This window comes from Lepidochelys kempii, chromosome 11 (genome assembly GCF_965140285.1).
Source record: "Lepidochelys kempii isolate rLepKem1 chromosome 11, rLepKem1.hap1, whole genome shotgun sequence".
Taxonomy (NCBI): domain Eukaryota; kingdom Metazoa; phylum Chordata; order Testudines; family Cheloniidae; genus Lepidochelys; species Lepidochelys kempii.
This window is the reverse complement of record NC_136390.1, coordinates 81,320,536-81,330,857: the sequence shown is the minus strand read 5'-3', so window position 1 is coordinate 81,330,857 and position 10,322 is coordinate 81,320,536. Positions and strand designations below refer to the sequence as shown.

At 48.9% G+C, this 10,322-nt stretch overlaps 1 non-coding gene across 1 annotated transcript; it reads right to left on the bottom strand.

Annotated features, from left to right (window-relative positions):
- Positions 1-448: 448 nt before the first annotated feature.
- TRNAS-CGA (transfer RNA serine (anticodon CGA)) lies at positions 449-530 on the bottom strand. The gene has a single exon. It is a non-coding gene; the product is annotated as a tRNA-Ser (tRNA).
- Between the last annotated feature and the right edge of the window lie 9,792 nt (positions 531-10,322).

The window sequence follows — 10,322 nt, the reverse complement described above, 5'->3', positions numbered from 1 at the left end:
CAGGGCATCGGGCTAAGAGGCAGAGGGGAGCGGGGTGCAGGCGGGGCCCCCACTTCTCTGGAGCTTCGCTTCCAGCACTCGAAAGATGACCATGGGCCCACGGGCCTCCGGATGGGAGACCCGCCCCACATCCCCAGCGTTTCCCCCCCCGCATGAACGGCCTTTTGGGGGAGGCTCAGGCTCCTGTGGCCTCTTCTACAGGCTGCCCGTGCTCAGTTCCTTCCACGCTCTGGAGAGGAGCAGCACCCAGGGGTGGGGCTGAGCCGGGGGGCGCTGGGTGAGGGGCAGAGGCCTGAGACCGCAGGGACACAGCGTGAGGCACCATCCCAGGCATCCCCATGAAAGGAGCAGAACAGGGTTTACCTGGGGTGGGGAGTGTATGGAGAGCGTCTCAGGGCCGGTGGAGATGTATTGCCCTGGTGAGCAAGTGTGGCTAAAACACAGGCCTCGCTGTGAGCAGGATTTGAACCTGCGCAGGGAAACCTGAATGGATTTCGAGTCCAACGCCTTAACCGCTCGGCCCTCACAGCTGTGAGTGACGTGGCCCCCAGTGGCAGTCTCTACTGGAGTGGCTGGAAGCCGACGGGAGGGAGCTCTCCACCCTCAACGAGCAGCCGTAGCCATGTTGGCAGGAGAAGCTCTCCCAGCACCATAGCACTGTCCACACCGGCGCTTAGGTCTGTGTAACTTGTGTCACTTGGGGGGTGGCTTATTCACACTCCTGAGCCACATACGTTCTACCGACACAAGGGGGAGTGTAGACGCAGCCTTAGCAGAGACGCAATTAAGATCCACTTCCTGGACACTACTGTGCTAATAAACGATGGTCACATAAACACCACCCTATACCGGAAACCTACTGACCGCTGTTCCTACCTGCATGCCTCCAGCTTTCACCCTGACCACACCACACGATCCATCGTCTACAGCCAAGCTCTGCGATACAACCGCATTTGCTCCAACCCCTCAGACAGAGACAAACACCAACAAGATCTCTATCAAGCCTTCTTACAACTACAATACCCACCTGCGGAAGTGAAGAAACAGATTGACAGAGCGAGAAGAGTACCCAGAAGTCACCTACTACAGGACAGGCCCAACAAAGAAAACAACAGAACGCCACCAGCCGTCACCTTCAGCCCCCAACTAAAACCCCTCCAACGCATTATTAAGGATCTACAACCAATCCTGAAGGATGACCCAACACTCTCACAAATCTTGGGAGACAGGCCAGTCCTTGCCTACAGACAGCCCCCCAACCTGAAGCAAATACTCACCAACAACCACATACCACACAACAGAACCACTAACCCAGGAACCTATCCTTGCAACAAAGCCCGTTGCCAACTGTGCCCACATATCTATTCAGGGGACACCATCCCAGGGCCTAATCACATCAGCCACACTATCAGAGGCTCGTTCACCTGCACATCCACCAATGTGATATATGCCATCATGTGCCAGCAATGCCCCTCTGGCATGTACATTGGTCAAACTGGACAGTCTCTACGTAAAAGAATAAATGGACACAAATCAGATGTCAAGAATTATAACATTCATAAACCAGTCAGAGAACACTTCAATCTCTCTGGTCACGCAATCACAGACATGAAAGTTGCGATATTACAACAAAAAAACTTCAAATCCAGACTCCAGCGAGAGACTGTTGAACTGGAATTCATTTGCAAGTTGGATACAATTAACTTAGGTTTGAATAGAGACTGGGAGTGGCTCAGTCATTCTGCAAGGTAACCTATTTCCCCTTGCATAATGACAGGTTTCAGAGTAACAGCCGTGTTAGTCTGTATTCGCAAAAAGAAAAGGAGGACTTGTGGCACAAATAAATTGGTTCGTCTCTAAGGTGCCACAAGTCCTCCTTTTCTTTTTACTGATAAAGTTTGCGGATGATACCAAGATGGGAGGGGTTGCAAGTGCTCTGGAGGATAGGATTAAAATTCAAAATGATCTGCACAAACTGGAGAAATGGTCTGAAGTTCACAGGCTGAAATTCAATACGGACAAATGCAAAGTACTCCCCTTAGGACAGAACAGTCAGCTGCACACCTACAGAGCAGGACGTGACAGCCTAGGAAGGAGTACTGCGGAAGGGGATCTGGGGGTCAGAGTGGACCACAAGCTAAATATGAGTCAACAGTGTAACACTTGCAAAAAAAGCAAACCTGATCCTGGGCAGGATTAGCAGGAGTGTTGTAAGCAAGATACGAGACGTAATTCTTCTGCTCTACTCCATGCTGATGTGGCCTCAGCTAAAGTATTGTGTCTAAGTCGGGGCGCCATATTTCGGGAAGGACGTGGACGAATTGGAGAAGGTCCAGAGGAGAGTAACAAAAATGGTTAAAGGTCTAGAACAGGGGTTCTCAACCTTTTTCTTTCTGAGGCCACCCACAACATGCCATTAAAATCTCCAGGGCCCAGTGTGGGAGGGGGAGGCTCTGGGCCAGGGAAAGGGGGGAAAACAAGTTTGCATAGGTATAGTTTGACTTCTGTTTTGGGTGGGCAGGGGCCAGTGAGGCTCAAGCCAGCTCCAACGTCGGGTTCTGGGGGGGGTATGCTACATCCACCCCCTGACTCACCTCAGCAGGCCACCCGCCCATCTGGACTTGGGGGGGGCCTACAACCAAAAATTATAACTCAAAGGTGGGGGGGCTCAGCTCAAAAAGTTTGAGGTGCAGGGAAAGGGATAGCTAGGGGCTGTGTGCAGGGGGGTAGCTCAGGGTGCAGTGAGGTGGGTAGCTAGGGGCTGTGTATGGGCAGAGGGTAGCTCAGGGTGGAGGGAGGAGGTAGCTAGGGGCTGTGTGTGGGCAGAGGGTAGCTCAGGGTGCAGTGAGGAGGTAGCTAGGGGCTGTGTGTGGGCAGGGGGGTAGCTCAGGGTGCAGGGAGGAGGTAGCTAGGGGCTGTGTGCTCTCAGGGCTCCCCTGCACTCCCTGTACCCTGAGGGCTCTGCCAGCCACAAAGCAGTCGGGTCCCCCCGCCCAGGCAGCTCTTACCAGCTGCATGAGCAAAGGGGAGCAGCTTCAACCCCCTGCAGCAGCAGGAGACGGGGCTGCCTGCTCCATGGCACCAGTCAGAGCAGCAGCTGTCCCACGCTGCCGGACTCTGGCTTCCCACCTCCGACCTAGCCAGGGGGTGGAGAGAGGAGGTGGTGGAGAGGGGGTGTGGAGCTACCCCAGGACTGCCTTGCTCTTGCACTGTAGTTTGGGGGGGGGGGTGTAACACCCCTGTGTTCCCCCAACTCTGCCCATGGGCTCAGGGCTTCTGTCCCTTGGGGAACACCGGGGCTCGGGGCTCCAGAATTCAGCCCTGCTGCTCCCGGCTTCAGCCCTGCGGGAGGTGCTGGGGTTCGGGCTTTGGATTTTAGCCACGGGGCCCTGTGGCCCCCCTGAAAGGGTTCATGGACTCCCAGTGGGCCACGAACCCCCTGTTGAGAACCGCTGGTCTAGAAAACATGATCGACGAGAAAAGGTTGAAAGAACTGGGTTTGTTTAGTCTGGAGAAGAGAAGACTGAGAGGGGACATGAGAACAGTTTTCAAGTACATAAAAGGTTGTTAGAAGGAGGAGGGAGAAAAATTGTTCTTGTGAATCTCTGAGGACAGGACAAGAAGCAATGGGCTGAAATTGCAGCGAGGGAGGTTTAGGTTGGACGTTAGGAAAAACTTCCTGCCAGCATAGTTAAGCACTGGAACAAATTACCTAGGGAGGTTGTGGAATCTCTGTCATTGTAGGTTCTTAGCAGAATCGACAGTCACCGCTCAGGGATGGTCTAGATGAGGGGTAGTCAATTATTTTTTGTCAAGGTCCAAATTCTTCATCAATGTACAGTCAGGGGCCAGACTGCAGAGAAAATCATTTAAAAAACTAATAATAACGATAATATGTAAATAACAAGTTTGTGGGGTCCGTTCAAAAGCGTCTGGCAACCCGGATTTGGCCCGTGGTTCGCCTGTTGACAGCCCCTGGTCTAGATAATACAGGAGAATTACGGAGACCTCGGGAATGGAGGTTGTTGGTAACTTTGCCCAAGCCGTTATGGGCTGCTCCTCAGGGCGGAGTGCTCGGAACGGGGGCTCACGCTCTGCAGCGGCTGCCCGGCAAGTTTCTGATTCTCGCCCCCTGACTGCAAGGGTGATGCGTGAGGCACCCGGGGGCGCTTTGGCACCAGTGGGTGCGCAGTGCAGGCCGGGGCCCTTTCAAACGCAGCCGCTCCTCCAGAGCGCGGCAGGCGGGCAGGAGTTCGGGCTCCAGCAGCTGACGCTCTCGGCCAGGTTCCAGCAGCAGCTCAGGGAGCTTCTTTCCTGGACTGAGACTAAGGTTGCAGGCTTGTCCCCCTCCCAGCCAGAGGCGGGAAACAGCCCCTGTGGCTCGTGCAGACCCCAGCACTCCTTCTCGGGAGCTCACAGCTGTGCCCGTGAACCTCAGCGTCTTCACCTGTACGTGGCTGGCCTTCCGCGTGGCAAGTCGTGGGTGGGGACGGGGACAGGCAGCCCCGATGTGCCGAACTGGACGATGCCATGCCGGCACAGCTCAGTATTTGCTGGGTTTTTTGTTTTTCGTCTCCGCTGCTGCCTGACTGCGTACTTCTGGGGCCACGTGGTGTCTGGCTGACGGGTCCGTCTGTAACTCTGGTGTTCGTATTTTTGAGGTTCTACTGTACTTAGTCCTGCCTTGAGTGCAGGGGATGGGACTAGGACGGGCCTTCCAGTGCTGTGATTCCATGGACAGGACTAATGTGAGTTTTTTAATCTGACCTCCTGCATTACACCAACAACATGATTTTGTCCAGCCATATGGCAGCAGGGCTCACCATTCTCCCCGACGCCTCTCCGAACCCCCATTTATCGCCCCCAGCCCCCACTGCCTTCCCTGGTTCCACCTCTATCCCCCCCATTGCCCCAGACCCCTGCTGCCTCCCTCTCCAAACCTGGGGCTTGCTGAGAAAAGCGAAACAAAGAAACATGCAAGTATCACTCTTCACAGCACACTGACTAGCTACCTGGGAGGCTGTGAAAAGTGATACTTGTATGTTTGTTAATATCACTTTTCACAAACTCCCAGCTAGCTACTGAGTGTGCTGCGAAAAGCAATATTCAACATACAAATATAATTTTTCATATTATTTGTGAGTTTGAAAAAACCCTACATAAATAAATTACAAGGATTTCTTCAGGTTTCTTCAGGTACGTTGGCAACAAGAAGAAAGCCAAGGAAAGTGTGGGCCCCTTACTGAATGAGGGAGGCAACCTAGTGACAGAGGATGTGGAAAAAGCTAATGTACTCAATGCTTTTTTTGCCTCTGTTTTCACTAACAAGGTCAGCTCCCAGACTGCTGCGCTGGGCATCACAAAATGGGGAAGAGATGGCCAGCCCTCTGTGGAGATAGAGGTGGTTAGGGACTATTTAGAAAAGCTGGACGTGCACAAGTCCATGGGGCCGGACGAGTTGCATCCAAGAGTGCTGAAGGAATTGGCGGCTGTGATTGCAGAGCCACTGGCCATTATCTTTGAAAACTCGTGGCGAACCGGGGAAGTCCCGGATGGCTGGAAAAAGGCTAATGTAGTGCCAATCTTTAAAAAAGGGAAGAAGGAGGATCCAGGGAACGACAGGCCAGTCAGCCTCACCTCAGTCCCTGGAAAAATCATGGAGCAGGTCCTCAAAGAATCAATCCTGAAGCACTTGCATGAGAGGAAAGTGATCAGGAACAGCCAGCATGGATTCACCAAGGGAAGGTCATGCCTGACTAATCTCATCGCCTTCTATGATGAGATTACTGGTTCTGTGGATGAAGGGAAAACAGTGGATGTATTGTATCTTGACTTTAGCAAAGCTTTTGACACGGTCTCCCACAGTATTCTTGTCAGCAAGTTAAGGAAATGTGGGCTGGATGAATGCACTATAAGGTGGGTAGAAAGCTGGCTAGATTGTCGGGCTCAACGGGTAGTGATCAATGGCTCCATGTCTAGTTGGCAGCCGGTATCAAGTGGAGTGCGCCAAGGGTCGGTCCTGGGGCCGGTTTTGTTCAATATCTTCATAAATGATCTGGAGGATGGCGTGGATTGCACTCTCAGCAAATTTGCAGATGATACTAAACTGGGAGGAGTGGTAGATACGCTGGAGGGGAGGGATAGGATACAGAAGGACCTAGACAAATTGGAGGATTTGGGCCAAAAGAAATCTGATGAGGTTCAATAAGGACAAGTGCAGGGTCCTGCACTTAGGATGGAAGAATCCAATGCACCGCTACAGACTAGGGACCGAATGGCTAGGCAGCAGTTCTGCGGAAAAGGACCTAGGGGTGACAGTGGACGAGAAGCTGGATATGAGTCAGCAGTGTGCCCTTGTTGCCAAGAAGGCCAATGGCATTTTGGGATGTATAAGTAGGGGCATAGCGAGCAGATCGAGGGACGTGATCGTTCCCCTCTATTCGACATTGGTGAGGCCTCATCTGGAGTACTGTGTCCAGTTTTGGGCCCCACACTACAAGAAGGATGTGGATAAATTGGAGAGAGTCCAGCGAAGGGCAACAAAAATTATTAGGGGTCTAGAACACATGACTTATGAGGAGAGGCTGAGGGAGCTGGGATTGTTTAGCCTGCAGAAGAGAAGAATGAGGGGGGATTTGATAGCTGCTTTCAACTACCTGAAAGGGGGTTCCAAAGAGGATGGCTCTAGACTGTTCTCAATGGTAGCAGATGACAGAACGAGGAGTAATGGTCTCAAGTTGCAGTGGGGGAGGTTTAGATTGGATATTAGGAAAAACTTTTTCACTAAGAGGGTGGTGAAACACTGGAATGCGTTACCTAGGGAGGTGGTAGAATCTCCTTCCTTAGAGGTTTTTAAGGTCAGGCTTGACAAAGCCCTGGCTGGGATGATTTAACAGGGGGTTGGACTAGATGACCTTCAGGGGTCCCTTCCAACCCTGATATTCTATGATTCTATGATTCTATGATTTGGACACGTGTCTGTGCATATTTATTTGTTTTTCCTACAGTTACGTATTTTAGGGAAAAGTGTCAGTGCGGCCACAAGCAAGAATTGGTGGGTCACAGTCTGAGGCCACCAAAAAATGTGTTCGGAGAACCCCTGGTTTAAATGTAGTAATAGGCAAAATCCAAACCAGCCATGTCTGCCTGAACCTTTTCAGGCAGGACTTCAGGTATCACCCAAAAGATCTTATTTTTCTTTGGTTCCATGTATACATTTGCTCAGATTTTACTTCTCCATTAAAAATGTAACCAATTCCCAGCTGCCTGGCAAGTGAGAGCTGGCTGAGTTTCCATGGTTCTCCCCGCACCCTTATGGGTGTGCTGCCAAGGGAGCAACACACAGGCCTGCAATGAATCTCAAGTGCCTCTAACTTGCCTAGCTCTTCTCAGCCATTTCTCTTGCTGTGAGCTGCCCTCCTTTTGAGCCCCACCAACTTCCTCACATGCAGGAACAGCAGCAGATTGCCATCTTGGAGCAACAGCTGAGGAAGGCGACTTTTCTGTCAGCACTAGAGTGGTCTATTGTATTGTGCTCTTCTTAAATAAGCAGGATACTGTGATCGTCCAGTGAGCGTGTCTCAGCTTTGTTACGTCGAGTGCTTTAAAAGGGGTGATGCGCTGCACTGTGTGGGCTGAGAAAGATCTCATGTGCTCCCCATCATCAATTCTGAGATTTGCACTGATTGGCATTAAGGCTTTTGGGGTGATGGTTCTATGACTCAAACCCAGTGGCTTTGTTTGGTCTACCAGAGTCTGAGGTTGGTGATCTTCGGGGATGGTACAAGCCTTACCTAAGACATTTAAGCGAGTTAGAATGTGGATGGAAGACTCTAGAATGAATGATGTGCGAGTTCCTCCAAGTAACAGGGATAGCCGTCTGCCTCTGAACATAGCTCAATTCTTATTGTGCTTAACACGCTGGAATATGAATGGCTGCTATGGGTGGCTGATAATCTATGAACATCATGTAGTAATTCCTGGATTTTTAAATTATTGTTTTAGCTGGACACATGTATAATGTTTGATCAAATACTGTTCAGGGAGAAAGGTATAAAACCATCCAAGTATTTGCTATGTTTAGAGCGGTCATGTTCTGTGGGATACCTTCTGGAAGAACAGTAGTGTGGTTAAGTAATTCGTGTCACATTCTGTGCTGCACTCCTGCACCGAAAAAAGGATTTTCTGCTGCTTACACTATTTGCAGCTTCACTGGGTGAAAATAAAGAAGCAACAGTGGCCAGGTCTGAGTGTCCCTCCTCTAACAAAAATCTTGAAATAGTTCACTGTAAAATTAAAAACCAACTGTGGCTTGTCTTAAGTAATGGTAAGGTGACGTTTAGAAGGAAGCCTCCAGGTGCATCCTCACCTGTTCGTTGATCCAGCACAACTTCCTATACATTAGACTCTTACGACAGTCAGTAACGCTCTCTCTACCTCCACAATAGAGCTATTTAGAAAACGGGAGTTTGTATTCAGTTTGTATGAATGCTGTAATCTGGAAGGCCCAGATCCACAAAGGTATTTTGGTTCTTGACTTCCATTGGAGTTCAGTGGAATTTAGGAGCCTAAATTTTACCTTGGTGGATCTGGGCCTAAGTAACTGCAGTTTGACAAACATGAAAGATTAATAATTTGTGAAAAATAAGAAGTAATTAACAAATGAGGACAATCAGAATCCTTGTCTGAGGACTCCTAAAGCTTCAAAATACTTTAATGTTCTTATGAAATAATTCACATCCACTATCATTTCTTTGCCTGTAGTAAATATATTGTGCTTTTTAGTTGGCACACTGTTCTGATCGTTGTCTGTACAGTAATCTTTTGAGTAATTCAGTTCAGTTAGATGTTATCAGTCACCTTGAGTTTCTTCCTCAGAAGCTGTTACGGCTTTCAAGGCTCTTCTCTTCCTTAATCTTTCTGCATTTGTGATTGTCATAGGATGCAATGGGAAAAATCCAGAAAGATGTGAAAGAAAGATGATTTATGTTTATAGCTGGAGTTGCAATATGACTGTTCTAGACTCACAGATTCAAAGGCTAGAAGGGAGCGCTGTGATTATCTCGTCTGACATCCTATATAACACATGCTACAGAACTTCCCCAAAATTATTCTTAGCATATATATTTCAGAAAAACATCCAATCTCAAGTTAAATTGTCAGTGATGGAGAATTCACGACAACCTTGGGTCAACTGTTCCAATAGTTAATGAGACTTTTAAGAAGTGAGAGTAATTGTCTCTCTCACCAACCCTCTAGTGGCTTGAAGTGCCTTTTACTGCTGTCTCGGCCAGCTCAGTGTCTCCATAAATGAGACCCGTTCCCATTTCCTCAAAAAGAACAGGAGTACTTGTGACACCTTAGAGACTAACAAATTATAGCTCATCTTAATTAGCCTCTTACAGTTTGTATGGCAACTCCCACCTTTTCATGATTCTCTGTACGTGTATATAGATCTTCTTACTATATGTTCCATTCTATTCATCTGATGAAGTGAGCTGTAGCCCACGAAAGCTTATGCTCAAATGAATTTGTTAGTCTCTAAGGTGCCACAAGTCCTCCCGTTCTTTTTCCGGATACAGACTAACAAGGCTGCTACTCTGAAGCATCCCATTTCCTGTGGCCAAAAGAAGGGTGATTGCATATATACATATTCTCAAGGATTCATGCAAAGAAATGAAGAAAGAGTCTTTGGCACTCCAAGTATGCGGAGGATCACCAAGGAAAACCTATTGTCTTTTAAGAGAAATAAGCAAATAGTTGAGATTGGAAAACACACTGAGTTACCTAGAAGTTTTTCAACCGGTTTTGTGACATGTGCTCCACAACCAATCCAGTGTTTGATTCTCTCGATGTTCAAGCCAACAAGCTTTTCATTGTGGCTATTTGGGAGTGGGTCATAGCAGCCCACTTGCTCCAAATACTTGCTGTCCCGTGCTCGCTTGTTATATGCGGCCACTATACGGAAGAAGGGTCTGTTGGCACAACCACCAAGAGCCAATCGGATAGCTACGTGTCCTCCATGATCATTTTTCATAAGGAGATGAGCTGAAGGGAAGATCAACAGGTGTCACAATCGATTTGATTATAAACAGATGCGTATAGACGTCGAGCCAAAAATTTCCAAAGGCCTTAGACAAAAGCTTGGTTTCATTTAAAAATCAAGAAAACTGCTGTAACCTTCCCTTACGCAGCAACAATAGATTATTCTTCATGATGGAATCGAAGTCTGTACCTTGCCAGGAGATTGAGGTCTTACAGCAATTTATTTACAATAAAGATGACAGATTTGCTCTACCAACCCTTAAGAGAGTTCAGCGGTG